Raw genomic sequence first — 20,673 nt, forward strand, 5'->3', positions numbered from 1 at the left:
GCAGGTTTGCTGTTTCTCCTGTCTTCCCACCCGCCTTGCTCGCTATTGAAGGTGTAACAAGTTAATTCTTACTCTTCACTAATTGTGGGTTGTTGGTCAATGACCTCAGCTCCGTTGTAAAGAGACTCTCCACTTCGGGCACTCCTACCAGGTGATTACTATTTTAACAGACAAATTGTTTTCAAATTATTCCTTAGGTAGGGATCCGTTGGTTTTTTTTAAGAGTGTCAATGCTTGTTTAGTTTAAAAGCAGTATTTTAATGTTGTTGACCCAAATCTGGGCTCTTCACACGCTGTGCAAAGAGCCAGTCTTAATTTCTATCCTGCAGAGTCAGGTGCCAGCATCTTAACACCAGCTTTATCTATGCTAAGGGGTGCTCACACGCTGTGCCCTTATGTGTTAGTCCTTTCTATCCTGCAGAGTCAGGTGCCAGCATCTTAACACCAGCCAGCACACCTTCCAAGCAACAAAAAGGGGTTTTATATGCAAATAGCAACAAGGAGAAACCACACGAAATACACGATTGGTTAACAATGATTAAACCACTGCTCCTAACTGCACAGGTGCATCTAAGCTCATGTCTAAAACATTTAGGGAGGTTACCTGTTAGCAATGAAATGTAGTGTTGTTTTTGCGTTCTAGTGTTAGAAACATAGTGTCAGGCTTGGTTTATATATATATATATATATACACACATATACCCTAGTGTTAGGAATAAAATAGTTTGAGAGAAGTGAGATATCTGCACATTCCAAGGACACCGGGAGTGGTTTATGGTCCAAGAAACTGAGGGGGTGAATTGGGCTCCATCTGGGGGATCCGAACTTGGAGCAGGATTTATGGCCGAGATAAGGCTGAACAAAGCCACTTCTGTCTTGCTCCTCAAGGCAGGATGACACCAGTAGGTGTAGATCATTTTGTTCATTGGGAAGACAGCCAAGGGGGCAAGAAAGGTCAAAATTTTACCTTAAAAGGTAAAAAGGAAACTGCTAGAATGGAATGTGTAAACAGGAGCGGGAAACTTACAGGATAATTTGAAGTGTTGGATGGGCTGTGAACCCTGGAGTGCCCAGCCAGTGGGGAAACAGGGGAGGGAATTTTGTGTGGGGAATAGGGAATATAAACCATTATTCACCTTACTATGGGTGTGTCTGCTTGTTTAGGTCACCCATTCTTGCAAGAATGTAAGTAACCTGTGCTTTGCTGAAGGATCTGTGTGGGCCTGTTCCTTGGCAAATGTTTCTCACATTACTTAATTAGCACTCTGGTTATTCTCAAGTGGGTATTTTAGTTTTATAATCACCTAAGGCTACTAAAGGATACATGTTTATCCTTACTTTATTCCAAAATAATGCATACATTTCTAAATCAGCAACCATAAAAGCAAAAATCTACAGCTTTCTTATCTTGGGATTCCCTGTGCTATTTTTGTTCTAGACACTTCCCAAGGAGTCAACATGACCTAGATACCCCTCTACCAATCACACAAGGTTCTATTCCATTTGGAATCTTTGTGTCTTTTAACCCTTTTATTTCAACATCAGTACATCTCCTGAACAAAGTCAAAACACTCTTAAACACTTCAGAGAGAAAATATGTTTTATTACAAGACTGGAAGGCAGCAGAACTATGGCCAGGACTGCAAACAGAATATGCCATGTAAAGTCAGGGTACTTAAAACCTTTAATTAATAATAAAGGTGATGTTTGGCTACCTGCAGGCTTCTTGAGCAAAGTTAATGCCACATTCATCAGATTTCCAACAAAAGGAAAGCAGGGAAATACAGCGAGAGTATCTTGCATTTACATTATTAGGTAAAGGTTGGGCAGCTTTGATTTCCAAGAAAGCTGGGGTGAATCACTTTATTTCACTGCAGTTCAGCCCTTCCTCAATCAAAAGAAAGATTCCTCCCTTTCTCTTAGCCCCGTGTGGCCTGCTCTTATCAACTGCAAGCTTTCAGGGCAAAGATCCTCCTTTTGCAGGGAGGTACAGTAATAAAATGGGCCAGAATCTCAGCCAAAGCCTTATACACTGGCAGAAATGGTAACAGCTAGAAAGGAGTAAAGAAAGGAGGAGGAAAAAAGCAAATGCTGAAAAATGGTTGGTGGGCTGTTAAAATGAAATGGGCTAGAAGGGGATGGTAGAGATGTAAGTCATTTCATTGTAGGTTGAGGACATTTTCGCTGCACTTAACATGTCTGACCTCTTTTTGAACCCTTCTGGGAAGAGTGACTCAACCCTCTCAGTTGAGCAGCACTGCTCTACTGAAACCGTCTGCTCTACAAGCTTCACTTTGGGATTTCCCTGGTGCCAGGTCTCTGCTGAGACACAGATCCTTTAATAATGATGTCTGAAGCCAGTGGAAGGATTTCAGTCCAGCACTGTTAGCGTGAGGTGGAGCATTTTTGGTGGCAGGTAGCCAAGCAGGTAGCTGGGAAAGCCACTGGCAGTTTCTAACCATGAAACTTAAATAGTAAAATGGCATGTTCGGAAAGCATGTTAATTTTGGTGACATCTCTGATTCACAAGATTTTGATTGACACAGGAAAATAAGGTATATTAAAGAGGAGCTCAAAACACGATTTCTGAAGCAGGGTTTCTCTCTACCCTTGCACTGAAAGACACACATTTACTGTAGTTGTCAGAAAAATTCTGTAATGGATCATGTGTTTTCCCTTTGCCAAACCAGGAAACTTTTGCAGGCTTCTGGTTTTGTTCCAGCTGACCTCTCTCTTACCTGAAGCTTCCTGTTAAGTCCAGGAAGACACTCTCTTACAGTCTAGTAGGCTGTTAGGAGGGAAGTAAAAATGACTTCATGAAAAAAAGTGAATTATGTGTTTTCACCACCACTGGATGAGGAATGACTTCTTAAAACTGGTAGCTCAAGAAAAGCTGCAGAGAGGGAGAACTGACAACAAATAGTGATTTAATGAAGACAGGGAGAAGAGGGAACTGGAGTCAATGCAACATCTGACTGTATTAATCAGTTCTGGAAATCTGTAGAACGTACAGTTCAGAGGTAGTTATGTATATTGCTTTATTTTCTTTGAGCTTAGGGAGGAAAACACAAAGTTCATGTCAAATCACAAAGTTAGGGATAAATTATTTTTTCTTGCTGATCTCATCAACATGAGAAGGTGACAGGTAGCAAGTGAAGGTAGAAGGAAATACATTTCAGGTGAGAACTACATCTATCACTGCAAGTTACAGGCTCTTCAAATCACTGAGAAATCTTACATGTAAAAAAAAAGAAATTCATTATGGTACATACATGCAAGAGTCTGACATAGTAAATTGTTTGGGGTGCACCAAAATGCAACAATTTTGCCAATGCAAACAATTTACTACTCTAAAACCCCAGCCTTGCCATTTATATATGGGTGCTTGAGTCCACCCTTGTAAAACTGTAACCAGCTCACCCATAAGAAGATTGCTAGTCAGTATCAAGGCAATCATTTACCTGGAGCCAAATTTCTGGCACAGAATCTTGAAAAAAAAGCTGAATCCACAAAAGATACAGAATTTCTCCAAAAATAACAGTAGGTAGAGACATCCATTGTAAGGATCAGGGACACTTCCTGTATTGGTTAGTGATTAGGAGATGAACAATTTTGGGAACCACAGTGATCTAAGAGGGGAAATCAACTACCTTCCTTGTCTTCCTTCATTACCCCTCTTCTAGGCCTCTTGTGAAAGAGCTGTGGCTAACTCAGTTAAACCCAAAAAAATGGAAGAAGATAAAAAAAGAAGAATCCCCCCTCCCCCTCAAATTTGGCAATAATTGTTAATAGGCACTGGAATTAATCAATGGTATTTACTCTGCCAAACTTAACAGCTGTCTGAATGGTATGTCATTAATGTGCAAGGAAAACCACAAATGTACTGAGAACAGGAAGCAAAAGTAAACACACAAAAGTAAGCCCACTCCTATTCAAACTGTACTTCAGCAAGCCTTAAACAAATTAAAGGCTTATTTTGACAAAAGCTGGCTCTTCAGACTCTTACCTCTTCCAACTCATGCTGTTTTACTCTATGATTTTTAATCCTCTTCCTGGAAGAGAAGTGTAATTGAGTTGTTGGATGCTGCCCTAACATGAACAAAAATAATCTTTACAGGAAGAATGCACTGATTTGTTCAGACACGAAGCCCTTGCCCTGCAAAATTTGCTGTGGTAGCTCTAACAACCCGTGGGAGAAAGCTGAAATGACATGGACCCTCCCAAGGAAAACTGAGTCCTTTTGGAGGCAGATGGAAGGGTATTTAGGCATGTAAAAGTGCATCTCCAATTCAGCAAAACATCTTGCTTCTCTTAGAAGTTCCACTCCCTCTGGGACTTACAATACTAAAGTGCTGTGGTCCCCAGCACCTGGTAGACTAAGCATTCTGCAGCCCACTTGTATTCACAAGGAGTTTGTAATGGGAAACATAATTGTGTAGCAAATGGGTGAAGACATCAAGCTCTTTATCTTCCAGTGCTCGTACTCCTAGCCTGCAAAGGCAGAGGTGCTGCCATCAAAAAATTAAAAAGTCAAAAACAAATCACAAGATTAACAAAATGCTCCTAATATTTTGATATTTGAGATAAAGATTCTTTTGCATTTTTGCACGTGGATATCCCATATGTACCACCCTCTGTCTTTGAAGGTATGTGAGAGAGTGAACAGATATTTTATCTGCTTACAAATACATGGGAAGAGGCGATTTGGGGTGGTGTTCAAGAGCTAATAAGCATCTGTTCATTATCCTTCTATTGTCCCTCACACAGGCACCTAAGTCTTGGTGCTCCATGTCAGTTGTTCGTTAGCACCTGTATCTATTATGCTTTCCCAGCTGCGTTTATGCACCTCCAGCTTCTGCAGGACCCATTTCTGATGCTTCCAGTTGAAAAAGGTGAGGGACAGCAAAGGCAAAAAGAATCCAAGACTGGGTAAGATGATCCAGGAAAGCAGCCGGCACAGAAAGCGTGCAAACTGCTGCACAGCCAGCCGGCGTTGTGGCAGCTGGGCTGCAGTGATACCTGTGCTCAGAAGGAAGCGCTGGGTGGAATGGGCTTCACCCTGCAAGGGGACATGGGCATCCACAGCTACCAGCATGCTGGGCTCTGCTCCAGCCTCAGGGAGTGCCAGAAGTACTTGAGTTTGCATGTGTCCCTGCAAACCTGGTACTCTGGTGACTCTGTTCCGTGGTAAGGCAGGCATGTGCGCACAGGTTTTCCAGACCAGCACCTGGAAGAGTCTGACTTCCCACCAGCTCTTACCTAAGACTTTATCATCTCTCAGAAATGAGACATCCTGATAATTAGATAGGTGCGCACTAGCTTGTGAATTCCCTAGTTCAGTGCCAGCATGGAGAAAAGCTGTGCTGTGGACTAAAGGGGATTCCCACAGTGTGACACAACCAGATAACGCTCAAGTCATGTCAAGTGAGGTTTTAAAGATCAGCCCTCTCCTCAGGGGAAAAACATTACTTCTCTGAGCTGTTCTGAGGTAAGTTTGTAAACTGAAAAAGAGATTTAAGGAAGTTATGTCACACCAGTAAAGATATTTGCTTTGTGCTTTAACTAGTTTTTGAGTTTCAGTTGTGAAGTTTGTGCTGTCAAGCTTTGCATTTCCATCTTGTAGCACAGGGAAGTGTTGATTTTAATCACAAAGATGTATCACTTAGCAGTTCAAATCCAGGCAAAAACTAAGATATGTTTTTATATGTTTAGTATTAAATACAAATGTATTGCAGCAGGAGCTTGTACTCTCTGCACTCCACTGAAGTCGCTGCAGGTTGTCTTCTCCCACTCATAGGCATAGTAGCAAGCTGTTTTCAGGAGGCTCAGGTTGTACTGTTTGTGCCTATCAAAAGAAGAGAAGACAAAGAGATCAGCAAAAAAAAAAAGAAGAAACATCTCCCTCCCTTGATCTTGTTTGCATATTCTAGATTAGAGAATTATTTAGGATGTTTACTGGTAAATTAGCGTCAAGACCTGAATAGGGCAACTCAGGGAGACCCAGATCAGACCCCTTTGCCCTCCAAACTCCCTCTCAGAGAGGAGCCCAGGCACAGCCAGATCCAACCTCTGTCTCAGACCTAGCCCTTCCAGGGAAAATGCCAGGGTCCAAGGAAATGCTCGCCCATCCAATACCCCTTGGTCAGATTCAGGTGAAACGACACTCAAGGTCTGTATTTAAATATTAGGTTTACTTAAAGCTATAGAAGGAATACGGATACTTCAATTATTATCTTAGGCTGCACGATCATAAAGGCTGACAATTGGATCACAAGAGCACAATACACATATGTTTAGGCTGCACAACCTGAGAAAAAACTCATGGTTAGGCCTGGCATTACTTAATGATGATGGGAAGAGAGAGAGTAGGAGAAGAAAAGTTTAGAGAGATAGATAATAGAAAGTCACCAGTCCTGGATCCAGCGTTGGGCCAGCCAGCAGGGGAGAGCTGGTGTCAGTGAGGCTCCCCAAGCCCACCAGTGCAGCCCCCTGTTTTGTAGGCCTAGTTTCCTTGTTTCCCAAAGACGAGCAAGCCCATTTGAGTCAGAATCCTGAGCAGCTGGAGTGGACCTGCCCCCTCTGCCCTTGATCCTTGATCCTTATCTCAGTCACTGTACGCGCAGCCTCAGGCCATATGCAGGTCATCAGTGCAGTCTCCATCCTCTCAGGCAGGCCTTTTGGGATGCAAACAAAAAATTTTGTTGGGGGTTACATTGAGGTTTCGACACCACTTCCAGCAAGTATAGGCCCTGAGGGCCAGTCCCTCACAATTAGCAACCAGAATAGACTTTCCTAAATGCCAATGCATATGAGCCCATTGGGGTGTGTGCATTTTAGCATGTTGTGCTGCTTAATTGAAAAAAACCAAACAAACATAAAAGGCATTAGATCGACTCATTTACAGTAACTATCTGATGAAATAAAGTCTCCTAGAAACAGAGAGGAAGTATCATCAGTCATGGCATGCCTACTTAAGAGCAGTTTACATAAGCAGCAGAAACTGGGATGTGCTTATGTGGATAGATAAACACCCGGTATCTACTGTAGAGAAACTTATACACTTTTCTTTCAGGTCATTATTTCTAAGGCAAGGCATGTCTTGATGTCTGAATTTTATCCCTAATTTAAGATGCCTGGGCATCTTAATCTTTTTTTGACAGTAAACAGAGGTATTAACAGGAAGATCACAGTAGCAGAAAAAAACAAGTTCCTCAAATATTGACATTTAGATGTAGAATTGCTTGGAAGATACAGTTTCTGGTGTGGAAATTTTCAAGGGGACACGGTGTGGAAATTTTCAAGGGGACACAGTAGGAGGTTAAAACAGATTCATTGTGTAAGACATGCTGCTTTGAAGAGTGCACCATTAGGCACATTACCTGATCAAATAGTATTTCTGTAATGGAAGGCTTGCAGCAGTGGGAGATGACTTACAAATGCACCTCTAGAAAACAAACGAGGTGCATGTACATAACTTGTCTTTCTCCTTTGAGTTCTCATCTACCCTATGCATTTATATTGTGGGCAAATACAAGTAGCTACTACATTAGAATTCCTGGGAGAGTAATTCCCTGGCTTCATCCCTGAACAAAAGCCAGGCTGACTGCACAGTCAATTGCACTGTAAGGAGGAGGCTGCATCCTCTGGCTCCTGGCATCACACACCTCTTTTCTGGGTTAGCTGAACTGATGCATCCTGGAACCACTCCATCCAGCACAAGGGAGTGAGGAAGGAGTTGGGAAAAGAAGGCTGGAAGCTGGACTAGAAGAGAAGCAACACTGGTCCAGTTTGACAACTGGATGACAATCAGCTCTTCTGTAAGGCCAAACCTCATCCTGCAGGACTGCCTTACCCTTAACAACGTCCCTCTTTGTTGCCTGAACTAGACCATAATTCTTACCGAAAACCACAAGTGGAGAAAGTAGGTCTAAAAGCTGACTACTGCTGTACTGCTCTGCACGGTCAAGGGGATCACACTCCACTTTGCTGTCTGTGTAACACAGTGATATTATGTACCTGAATATCATGTGCTGTGATATGGGGAAAAAATACGTGGCAGGCTTTAAATGCAGGCACACGGGTTGCTACAGAAGTGTCTTCTGAAGCACAGAGGGCTCAAGCACTCTTGCAAGGTGTGTTCCCTAGGAAACCAGCTAGCTATGCAATTGGCAAACCAAGAGTAGGAGGGGAGCAGAACCCAGACCAGGACTTTGAAGATAACATTGAGATTATAATTTTCTGAGGTGAGGAATTTCTGTGAGCCATCATCCCGTTCAGTAGTTCCCCTTTTGCCTGAACTGAGCACTTAGTGTTGTTTCTCCCAAAGACTCTGTGTGGAATGACAAAGAGAGGGATGTGACTCTAAATTAGGAAAAGTTTGGGACTGCTATGAAGCAAAGACACTTCTGATACGAGACCTAAATGTGATGTCAGAATATGTAGCTTGCAGATGTTAATTAATCCCTTTGCTGGAAGGGATTACAGATGCTAGAATAACTAGCAAATTTAAAATATGTAGACAAAAACATTTATGTTCCTGAGATCTAAAACAAGCCTCAAACCACCACTGTTTCAGGAAGTAACTATGAAATAGTGACTATTACACCTCTCTAGATAGGAACTGAATCTGTCACTCTCAGACTAAGCAATATTAGTTATGAGAATTTTCTTCAACAGGAGATTGAGTAAGGTCCCTGAAAAAGACGTAGGCAAGATGGGTTTGGAAATGGTAGTGCTGTTAAGTTAGTTATAGACATGATAACCAAACACCATCTATTAGTCCAATGTTATAGTCTGCCAAGTGTGATTAGATGTTTACTGCAACATCCTTTGAGTGTGTTAACTTTGGGGACTTCAAAGGGGAACTGGTGACAAAAGCTGGGAAAACTATATTGGTTTGTGTGTATTTTAATTTACTCTCAAAAGTTCTCTAGAGTCAAGGGCTGCAGTACAAATATGGCTGAACTAATTTTACAATTTAAAAATACTCTGATTTACTAATTAACCAAGACTCTGCTTGCATCCTAGAGACTTCTGTACAACAAAGTTTGCACCAAAGAACAGATACACAGTATGGCCAGAGAGTGGTTTTCCTCCTATCAAGATCTTAAAAGTTTTCTGGAAAAACCTTGGTTGAAAAAAGCACTTCATTCCAACTGCTAGATGTAATTTTCTGCAAATAGTAAGTCTTCAGCACTTGAAACTGTAAATTTCTGGGCGAGTGTCTTTGTTGGATGACTGGTAACAGCAGGTGATCTAGCAGGGCAGGTGAAGGTGCTGGGAGAACACAACCTTCTGCCAAAGATGCATCCAGACTTTCTCTGCAATGTAAACAGATTAATCCTATGACTAGAGAAAGGTCACTGCTTTGTGTGTAGGCAATGGCATTCCTTTAGGGCCTCTGACACAAGGACAAGGAGCATTACTTGAGTAATTTGTCTTTTCCTTTAATCATGCATGAACAGATAGGAAATCACAGCTGTTGGATGCAGAGCTCTGGTTACCTTCTCCTGTAGTCACTGTAGGCAAAGAGTTAGAGCAAAGCTGAGGGAACTATTAGAGATCTCACACTGTGTGATCTGGCTTTATGATAAAAAAAACTCTGAGGCCATCCCAGAGAATGAAAAAGCCTCCTTGCTGTTTTATGGAGAGAGCACTGCAGAAACCTTAGTCTTGACTGTTAGTTGCTACCATAATCACTTGCACACACAGCCTGTGTTTGAAAAGCCAGGCTGGTGATGCCAACATGTGTACAATGTTCCTTTGTCAAAGCAGCAAAGAGGAGCCCCTTCCGCTACAAGAGGTGTGTCTATAGGCGGCCAGGTTTTCTGAGCAGCACACAGAACTCGTGGGGAAGAATCAGTACAAAGAGAAAGTGGAGGGTGGGGGAAAACTGGTCATACCAAACAAGTGAATAAGCTTTTAGGAGGTCAACAAGGGCCTTACAAAAAAACAAAGCAGTTTGCTAGGAAGGCGTAAAAGGAAATTTGCTATGACTCAGTCAAGAGATTCAGAAGAACTGAGAGAAGGTACATGCTGCACCTCTTATAAACATATAAGGCATGTATGGACAGGAATGACTGATGCAGCCAGGGTGAAGAAGAGTCTAGCCAGTACAGCAGGTGCATCTCGTTGCTCAGTGTAATGCAAGTCTAGGTGTGTATTTGAAGGAGAATTTAGATTGTAACCCATTTATACATTTTACAGCCTTGATGCTAGCACAAGTTAAAAAAAGAAAAGAAGTTGTGCCCTAGATCTGCAGACTGGGCTGCTGTCAGAAAACACAGATATTTCTGGGGCTTCATTTGCAGGAACAGGGTCTATAAACTCAGGAGGAAGTTAACTCCTAAAAACGTTCAGTGGTAAACATGCTCAAGAGGAAGGCAGATGCATCAGTGTATGCATTGCATGTACGTGCGCCGTGCACATTTATTGAGAAGTGATAATTTAAGAAAAGTCTCTCTGAGCCTCTCATGGAAAGATGTAAAAGATTTGAGGTACCATCATTCCCACAGAGGAAAGACAAAAAACTATTAACATATTTCAAGAATTTTCAGCTTTCCAAATATGAACTTTCTTGTATTTTTTATTTGAAAAAGATAAGAAACTCTGTGCTCACAATGATCTTTATCGTGCGTAGGAAGGAAGAGACACACTAGCAGACAGACCTATGAAACCCCCCCACCCCCCCTTTTTTCTTTCCCTTCTGGCCTTTTTAAAAAAAAATCTCAGGTCACATAAGAACACAGGGCCAGGGACACACAGGTTGCACAGTGGGGATGACTAGAGGGTGGCATCTTAAATCCTACCAGGGCACAAACAGAAATAGTTCACCTACCAAGAATTATTTTTTTAAATGTTTATCCAGACATTTTATATGCACCATAAAAGACCTTTTGCCTCAAAAATGCCAACAAGCACCTTTCTTCGGATATCAAGCAGGGTCTTTTGGCTAATCTTTTCCAGGATTACATATATGACAAACTCCATCAAAAGTCTAGACATTTGGGAGCTCAGTACATGCTTGTTTTATGTACCATGAAATGAATAATGGTCCCAGTGCAAGGTTATGGGGAAGAAGAGTGTCTGCTCCTTTAGGGGGTTCTGATCCAAGAGCTATTCCAGCAAAGTTATCTGATCAGGGACTTGTCAATTAGGAAACCAAAGGAAAAAGAAGGAAATCAGAACCCAAATATAGAGAGACACACACCTGCCAAAACAAGCCTCACCACTCATACTAATAGATGGATTTTCTGGAAACTACAGGTATCACTCCCAGGACTAGGAAATCCCAACCTGGAATTCACAACTGATTAAGACTGTGAGCCAGGGGGATCCCAGACACCTAACTGGGAATTGTTCAGGAATCAGCAGAACTGTATAAACCCATTTCAGGACATGCAGGAGGAAGGAGAATCAGGAAGGAACAAAGAGGGGCATAGACAGAAGAGGGTATAATATATATATACGTGGTTGCATGTTTATGCTTATTTGGCTGAGCCCTAATCACCACAGTCTGTCTTGTTTTCTTGTATCTTGATATTAAATAAATTTAACTGTTATTTCTCTATGCAATCTCATTCTTTATCTTCTGTGTATGTATACAGCAAGGACTAGGTGCCAGCTCTTGGTGAGAGCTGTGTGCATGCAAGTGAAGTTGAGGCCAGCTCCTGGAGTCAGATGAGGGAGGTGGTGTCATCTACTGGAGCAGGGGTCTTTAACCTCCAGCTGCTGGGGTGGGGATGGTGTGTGTCCCAGAAAGCAGCTCCCTGGGGGGACTAGCAAGAGCCAGGAGCTCAGCACTGGCAGCTCGAGCAGGACTGCAGGTCACAGCCCCTGCGCTTGGTGCTGGCAGGGCAGGGGGAAACAACGTGTCTGTATCTTCCCTAATCCTGGTGTGCCTGGGGTGTACATGTTTATTCACTAGCAAAGGCTGGACTAGCCAGGGAGCAGGGGACCACAAAGCAGTTAAGAGGGCCTGAGACCAGGGCAGGGGTATATCAAGGAGGTAGAGGGGCTGTGCTGGTACTTGGGGTGTCAGTAACATGCGTGTGCTTTCACTAGTGAGCTTCTGTCTCTACCAGCAGAAGAAGAGAAAGGAGACTTGGCTGCTCATGTTTTATGTAGGTGCACCTTGTCTGTCTCAGTCTGTGTAACCAGCCACGTCAGTGTCCTCAGTGTGTGTGTCCCTGGGACGTGCTCAGCTTTACTACTGACTGAACCTGCAAACAGGAGAGCAGTAGCCATGTCCCTCAGCCAGGCAGGAAGGAATCCTGGGACAGAGCAGCTAGAGAAGGGTAAAATAACTAAATAAAAAGGCAAATGTAACTAGGAGCCAGATGTGTAGCTTTTGAAAGAACTTAGAGAGGTTTCTTGAAAAATTCCCAGCACTCAGCAGCTCCTTTGTCCTCCATGGAATCTTCCCACAGACTCCCAGCTGAGCCCTGAGCAAGCTGAAGTTTGCTCTTCTGAAATCTAAAATCTTTGCCTTAGTACAGCAGGGATCAGCAGGATCCCAGACTCCACAATAGTGTGATCACTGCAGCCAAGGCTGTCACTGACTGAGAAATCAACAGCTTTACGTTAGCACGTAGTCAGTTACAAATGCATATATGGGTTACAGGCAAGAATCTTAAGGATAAGGCCATTGTGACAGTGAATTACTGGCTAAATAGTTTGGATATTTTAGTTTGAAATCAGCCTCCTTTAAAAAAACTGTTAATGAATGTGAAAAAAAAACCCAAAACCAACAAATAAAAACCAAAACAAAACACCAAACCGAAACAACAACCACGAACATTTTTACAAGGATATTTGCATATTGCTCCTGTCCTTGTCCTGTCTTAACTCTTGGGTGAGGATTTTTAATTTGCTGTCACAAGACCAGCAGAGGGAGCTCTAGGTACCAAGGCTGCTTCTGGAAAGGTCTGCCAGGGAAAACCCGACACTTCGTGTGATTCACTAAAAATACCTGGCAGGCTTAGTAAATAAATGACAATCAGTGAAAGAAAGGGGATATAGTTACTGGAAGCTAAGCAAAGCAGCCACTTACACCATTTTCTTTTTGAGTATGCTTTGCCTTTTCTATCTTAGGAAAAAGGTATAATCAGCAAGGCAACAGAATTGGATCTGGTACGAATTATGAGATGGCAGAAACTGCAAAAAAAAAGAGAAAGCTAGTTAAAAGTATAGAATTTTTCAAGTTTGATTTCCTGCCAGATTAACTTGATCATATGTTGCTTAAATCCACTAATTACAATAATTTTGCAATTACTAACAGATGCTTAGATGGTAATTTTAGCACCATTAACTCAACATCATTGAATTCCCACAGTTTGCACGTGTCTGTATTAAAAATAGGGATTTCCTGGTGTTGTATAAAAGGTACAAGTCTGCAAAGTGGCTGAGGAAGGCCTTGCCACTGAGTCACAGGGTTCAGACTGGACCCCTTTGCTTTCTAAATTTGTGAGAGAAGAATCTAGAGGCTGGATCCAGCCCTAGTCCCAGACTTGGTCAATGGTTTATGTCTAAAGGATTACATGTGCAGCCAACTATTACAGTCAACATCTGTCTGTTTCAGAGCCCTGCCAAGGACTTTTTCACTGATGCAGTTTCACAAGGGTGAAAACTGCTAGGAAGCCTGCAGGTAATCTTGCTTACCTTTCTAGAAATTTATTTTTAAAAGTCAGTACATGATCAATCACTTTTAAAAATATTTGAAAGTTCAGGTTATCTGTCACAGACAACAGTGTGGCACTTCTGATACCTTGGGACTGAAAGCATTTATCGCTGCACTTTTTGTGTGCTACAGACAGGGAAATCTGGGAGAGGGATAGGTGGACAGTTAAGAAATGCAAATTAAGTATCACAGAACTTTCATTTTATTCTAATACTAATCTGCAGGAAGAGTGTCCTTTTCCTTAAAAATTTACCAAACTATATGTCACAGTGCCACAAGCCTGTTAACTGTCAGAAATTTTCCAGGCCTACCTGCAATCCTAACTGTGATTGTCAGGAGGATTATCCAAAGTCTGATACTCTGCTAGATGAAGTGGAACTGCTCAGCACTGAGACTGATTATTTTCATGTGGCTGTTTACCAGCTACCTCATGGTTTGAAGTTTGCTGTGATTGTACTTCTAACAGGGCCTTGAGAGAGCGTCAGAAGAGAAGGAGTGGCTTAGCTCCTATCCCAAATGTTTTGCAATACTGACAAAAGAGAATCACAGAAGAGTTGAGGTCGGAAGGCATCTCTGGAGGGCATCTGCTCCAACCCCCTTCTCAAGTAGGGCCACCTAGAGCAGGCTGCCCAGGACCATGTCCGGACAGCTTTTGAGTATCTCCAAGGATGGAGACTCCTCAACCTCCCTGGGCAACCCATGCTAGTGCTCTTCACCCTCACAGTGAAAAAGTGTTTCCTGATGTTCAGAGGGAACCTCCTGTGTTTCATTTTGTGCCCTTTGCCTCTGGTCCTGTAACTAGGCACCACTGGAAAGAGCCTGGCTCTGTGATCCTCTTTCCACCCCCCCTTCAGGCATTTATATACACTGAGATCCCCTTGAGGCTTCTCTTTTCCAGGCTGAACAGTCCCAGCTCTCCCAGCCTTTATTCAGGAGGGATGCTCCAGGCCTTTCATCATCTTTGTGGCCCTTTGCTGGGCTCTCTCCAGCGTGTCCATGACTCTATTGTAGTGAGGAGCCTAGAAATGGGCACAGAACTCCAGATGTGGTCTCACCAGTGCTGAGTGAAGGATCACTAATTACATCCATCCCTAAGAAAGGCATATATGCCCCAAGATTTACCTACATTTCTTAAATTACATCAAATGCTCCATTACCAGGTACTCCTGCACCTATGAATTTCCTCTGAAGTGCAAAATATCACTGGCATTTTAAAAAAAAAACACCTTGTACTGATAGAAAAAACAGAGCATAGCCATCAACTGCAGTGTCTCTACAGATCTCCTCTGCTTCTCCCTACCCAAGAGACATCAAAACTCCAGTCAAGTGTGAAATAATCCCACTGTCGTGCATCTCCCGACTTTTTCTTTGAAATAAAATCTCACTGTCGAACAGCAGTACATAACACTTACAAATATGCTAAGTACCTCAGTATGAAGTAGAGTCAAGTTGCTAATGGTGCCACACGATTATCATTCAGTAAAGCATCCCTACAAAAATGATCCAAGATCCCATAAGGGTTTACCACCAAAGAGGTTCTCTACTGAGTATGTTTTTAACTGTGTGTTCTTACCCAGGTTTCAACATCAAGTATGAGATTCTGAAATGAGATGTAGAAAAAACCAATCCAAATAACAAAATTCCAAAAGCAGAAGTCAGCATGTGTGACTCAATATGCAAAATCATTACCAGATGCAGATGTCAACCATCAATCCCATGACAGAAAACTTCTGCTTCATCACTCCTATGCATAGAGTCATAAAACTGATTACATTGCATGTATTCTACAATATCAACAAATCCAACTCTACATTGTCCAGCTGAAAGTATTAAATTATTAATACTGGTGTCTCTGATCCCACTGAATAATTTCTGAATAATAGTTCCTACTCAAACTTCTTCCGTACTAAATAAAAAAGATTAGTGTCAAGTAAAGTCTCCCAGAAAGTAAGGAAGAGACTTCTGGGTTAGGAACTAAACTACATACCTTTAATGAAACAATACTGATGAAAAAAAAAATAAAGAAATGTATAGAAATATAGATAAAACCAGTATCTTTCTCCCCCCAGCAAGTCACCTCACCACTGAGGCTGCAGGGCAGGCCCTGGGAACATCCTGGACTGGATCCCTGGGGTGGGCAGCAGAGGGGAACTAGATTTGGGAAAACACGGATTCAGGATGTGGACCCAAGGACTTGCCATGAACGAAGAGAGCTTAACCCTTATGATTCCTCAGTTATACCGAGGTGTATGACACACGCATGGGACGGAATACTTCATTTGGTCAATTTTGGGTCACCTGCCCAGTCCATTCTTCCCCACAGGAGGGTCACTGGTGTGACCCTTTCTCCTCTCTTTCATTTGCAGAGCACAAGAAGTTTAGTGGAACGAAGCAGTGACCGCAGCTCTGCACACCCTCCTCTAGCAGTAACTATGAACACAGAGCGTTACCAGTCCTAGAAGCAGACACTGACTTAACTACATGCTGTTAATTTCAGAAAGTGCAGTTACTTAGAAGAGTACCAAGGCTGCTTCTGGAAAGGTCTGCCAGGGAAAACCCGACACTTCGTGTGATTCACTAAAAATACCTGGCAGGCTTAGTAAATAAATGACAATCAGTGAAAGAAAGGGGATATAGTTACTGGAAGCTAAGCAAAGCAGCCACTTACACCATTTTCTTTTTGAGTATGCTTTGCCTTTTCTATCTTAGGAAAAAGGTATAATCAGCAAGGCAACAGAATTGGATCTGGTACGAATTATGAGATGGCAGAAACTGCAAAAAAAAAGAGAAAGCTAGTTAAAAGTATAGAATTTTTCAAGTTTGATTTCCTGCCAGATTAACTTGATCATATGTTGCTTAAATCCACTAATTACAATAATTTTGCAATTACTAACAGATGCTTAGATGGTAATTTTAGCACCATTAACTCAACATCATTGAATTCCCACAGTTTGCACGTGTCTGTATTAAAAATAGGGATTTCCTGGTGTTGTATAAAAGGTACAAGTCTGCAAAGTGGCTGAGGAAGGCCTTGCCACTGAGTCACAGGGTTCAGACTGGACCCCTTTGCTTTCTAAATTTGTGAGAGAAGAATCTAGAGGCTGGATCCAGCCCTAGTCCCAGACTTGGTCAATGGTTTATGTCTAAAGGATTACATGTGCAGCCAACTATTACAGTCAACATCTGTCTGTTTCAGAGCCCTGCCAAGGACTTTTTCACTGATGCAGTTTCACAAGGGTGAAAACTGCTAGGAAGCCTGCAGGTAATCTTGCTTACCTTTCTAGAAATTTATTTTTAAAAGTCAGTACATGATCAATCACTTTTAAAAATATTTGAAAGTTCAGGTTATCTGTCACAGACAACAGTGTGGCACTTCTGATACCTTGGGACTGAAAGCATTTATCGCTGCACTTTTTGTGTGCTACAGACAGGGAAATCTGGGAGAGGGATAGGTGGACAGTTAAGAAATGCAAATTAAGTATCACAGAACTTTCATTTTATTCTAATACTAATCTGCAGGAAGAGTGTCCTTTTCCTTAAAAATTTACCAAACTATATGTCACAGTGCCACAAGCCTGTTAACTGTCAGAAATTTTCCAGGCCTACCTGCAATCCTAACTGTGATTGTCAGGAGGATTATCCAAAGTCTGATACTCTGCTAGATGAAGTGGAACTGCTCAGCACTGAGACTGATTATTTTCATGTGGCTGTTTACCAGCTACCTCATGGTTTGAAGTTTGCTGTGATTGTACTTCTAACAGGGCCTTGAGAGAGCATCAGAAACAAATGTTTTGCAATACTGACAAAAGAGAATCACAGAAGAGTTGAGGTCGGAAGGCATCTCTGGAGGGCATCTGCTCCAACCCCCTTCTCAAGTAGGGCCACCTAGAGCAGGCTGCCCAGGACCATGTCCGGACAGCTTTTGAGTATCTCCAAGGATGGAGACTCCTCAACCTCCCTGGGCAACCCATGCTAGTGCTCTTCACCCTCACAGTGAAAAAGTGTTTCCTGATGTTCAGAGGGAACCTCCTGTGTTTCATTTTGTGCCCTTTGCCTCTGGTCCTGTAACTAGGCACCACTGGAAAGAGCCTGGCTCTGTGATCCTCTTTCCACCCCCCCTTCAGGCATTTATATACACTGAGATCCCCTTGAGGCTTCTCTTTTCCAGGCTGAACAGTCCCAGCTCTCCCAGCCTTTATTCAGGAGGGATGCTCCAGGCCTTTCATCATCTTTGTGGCCCTTTGCTGGGCTCTCTCCAGCGTGTCCATGACTCTATTGTAGTGAGGAGCCTAGAAATGGGCACAGAACTCCAGATGTGGTCTCACCAGTGCTGAGTGAAGGATCACTAATTACATCCATCCCTAAGAAAGGCATATATGCCCCAAGATTTACCTACATTTCTTAAATTACATCAAATGCTCCATTACCAGGTACTCCTGCACCTATGAATTTCCTCTGAAGTGCAAAATATCACTGGCATTTTAAAAAAAAACAAAACCTTGTACTGATAGAAAAAACAGAGCATAGCCATCAACTGCAGTGTCTCTACAGATCTCCTCTGCTTCTCCCTACCCAAGAGACATCAAAACTCCAGTCAAGTGTGAAATAATCCCACTGTCGTGCATCTCCCGACTTTTTCTTTGAAATAAAATCTCACTGTCGAACAGCAGTACATAACACTTACAAATATGCTAAGTACCTCAGTATGAAGTAGAGTCAAGTTGCTAATGGTGCCACACGATTATCATTCAGTAAAGCATCCCTACAAAAATGATCCAGGATCCCATAAGGGTTTACCACCAAAGAGGTTCTCTACTGAGTATGTTTTTAACTGTGTGTTCTTACCCAGGTTTCAACATCAAGTATGAGATTCTGAAATGAGATGTAGAAAAAACCAATCCAAATAACAAAATTCCAAAAGCAGAAGTCAGCATGTGTGACTCAATATGCAAAATCATTACCAGATGCAGATGTCAACCATCAATCCCATGACAGAAAACTTCTGCTTCATCACTCCTATGCATAGAGTCATAAAACTGATTACATTGCATGTATTCTACAATATCAACAAATCCAACTCTACATTGTCCAGCTGAAAGTATTAAATTATTAATACTGGTGTCTCTGATCCCACTGAATAATTTCTGAATAATAGTTCCTACTCAAACTTCTTCCGTACTAAATAAAAAAGATTAGTGTCAAGTAAAGTCTCCCAGAAAGTAAGGAAGAGACTTCTGGGTTAGGAACTAAACTACATACCTTTAATGAAACAATACTGATGAAAAAAAAAATAAAGAAATGTATAGAAATATAGATAAAACCAGTATCTTTCTCCCCCCAGCAAGTCACCTCACCACTGAGGCTGCAGGGCAGGCCCTGGGAACATCCTGGACTGGATCCCTGGGGTGGGCAGTAGAGGGGAACTAGATTTGGGAAAACATGGATTCAGGATGTGGACCCAAGGACTTGCCATGAACGAAGAGAGCTTAACCCTTATGATTCCTCAGTTATACCGAGGTGTATGACACACGCATGGGACGGAATACTTCATTTGGTCAATTTTGGGTCACCTGCCCAGTCCATTCTTCCCCACAGGAGGGTCACTGGTGTGACCCTTTCTCCTCTCTTTCATTTGCAGAGCACAAGAAGTTTAGTGGAACGAAGCAGTGACCGCAGCTCTGCACACCCTCCTCTAGCAGTAACTATGAACACAGAGCGTTACCAGTCCTAGAAGCAGACACTGACTTAACTACATGCTGTTAATTTCAGAAAGTGCAGTTACTTAGAAGATACCTAACTGAAAAGTAATTAGAAGAAAATTGGTTCCATCCTGGCTCAAACCAGGACAATTAGCTTTATATTGTTAGATTTCGAACAGGGAAAAACACTTTGAGGGTCTTATTCTTTAGATAGACTTTAGAAATTGAAAAAGACATTTAAACCAAGTTCCTTTATGCACTGTAATAAAGTGTTCTTGAAATGTGAACTGTAAAAATTATGTCAAATTATTTTTCTAGTATTTCTGAATACACTTGAAACATAATCAGAATGACACTGCCTCGGATATTTCAGAACTTAATTTTCCAGTTTAAGTATTGGATATTGTATTAATAGAATTAGTATTTCCATCTTACAGTTCTGATTTTGCTTCTTCTGGCAACATTGAAAAGAACTGATACAAGATTTTCTGTAATCCATCTTATAACCAAACTTCAAGCATACAGATGTTCATTACTTCTCATTTGGCTCTACATTCTGAAGAAAAAAGTGGATTGCCTGCAAATTAGGAGCTCTGCGTATTTCAGAAACTTTCACTGCAGACTGCTTTGCCATAATTTGAAATCTGACAGTGAAATCCTTCACACTAAACAGCTTTATTCCAGAGTGCTGAAACTTCAGGAAGCAAATAAAATCTTGTGTCACAGAAAACAGTTATCAAAATCATAGCCCACAGCTGCCAAATTATCAGAAACATTTTTCCTGGATGAGCAAGGAAAAAAACAAAGCAAAACCACCACCAGACCTTACTTCAGTCAAGATGTTTCAAATAGCTTCGCTTTTGAAAATCCCCAGAATGAAAATACCCCAAAACTCTACAGCAGAAGTATGTCACAAAACAGACTGAAATTGAAGTTGTCCAGGAGGAAAAAAACATCCAGGAAGGTAAGCTACAACATAAATTACTATAAGGAATAAACAAGTTGCATCCTCACAGCAAACACATGATACTGAAGAGACCACACATACACAGCCAACTTCATACCCTCTTTTGATTAAGTACCTTGCAAGAATTCACAGACAGACACTATTTACCAAAGACCACAATGACCAGAATGCTCACTTTAAGCATTCTCATTTTAAGCCCTAATTCAGAAAATTAATTAGCACTTTGTCTAAATCATGCAATGCTCCCACTGTAAGCCCTAATTAAATGTATAAATTATATTATTCATATTGTAGTTTGCTTTTTTTTTTTAGGAAGGACAGTAACTGAA

The sequence above is a fragment of the Chaetura pelagica genome, unplaced genomic scaffold (genome assembly GCF_000747805.2).
Source record: "Chaetura pelagica isolate M959 unplaced genomic scaffold, ChaPel_1.0 scaffold299, whole genome shotgun sequence".
NCBI classification, from domain to species: domain Eukaryota; kingdom Metazoa; phylum Chordata; class Aves; order Apodiformes; family Apodidae; genus Chaetura; species Chaetura pelagica.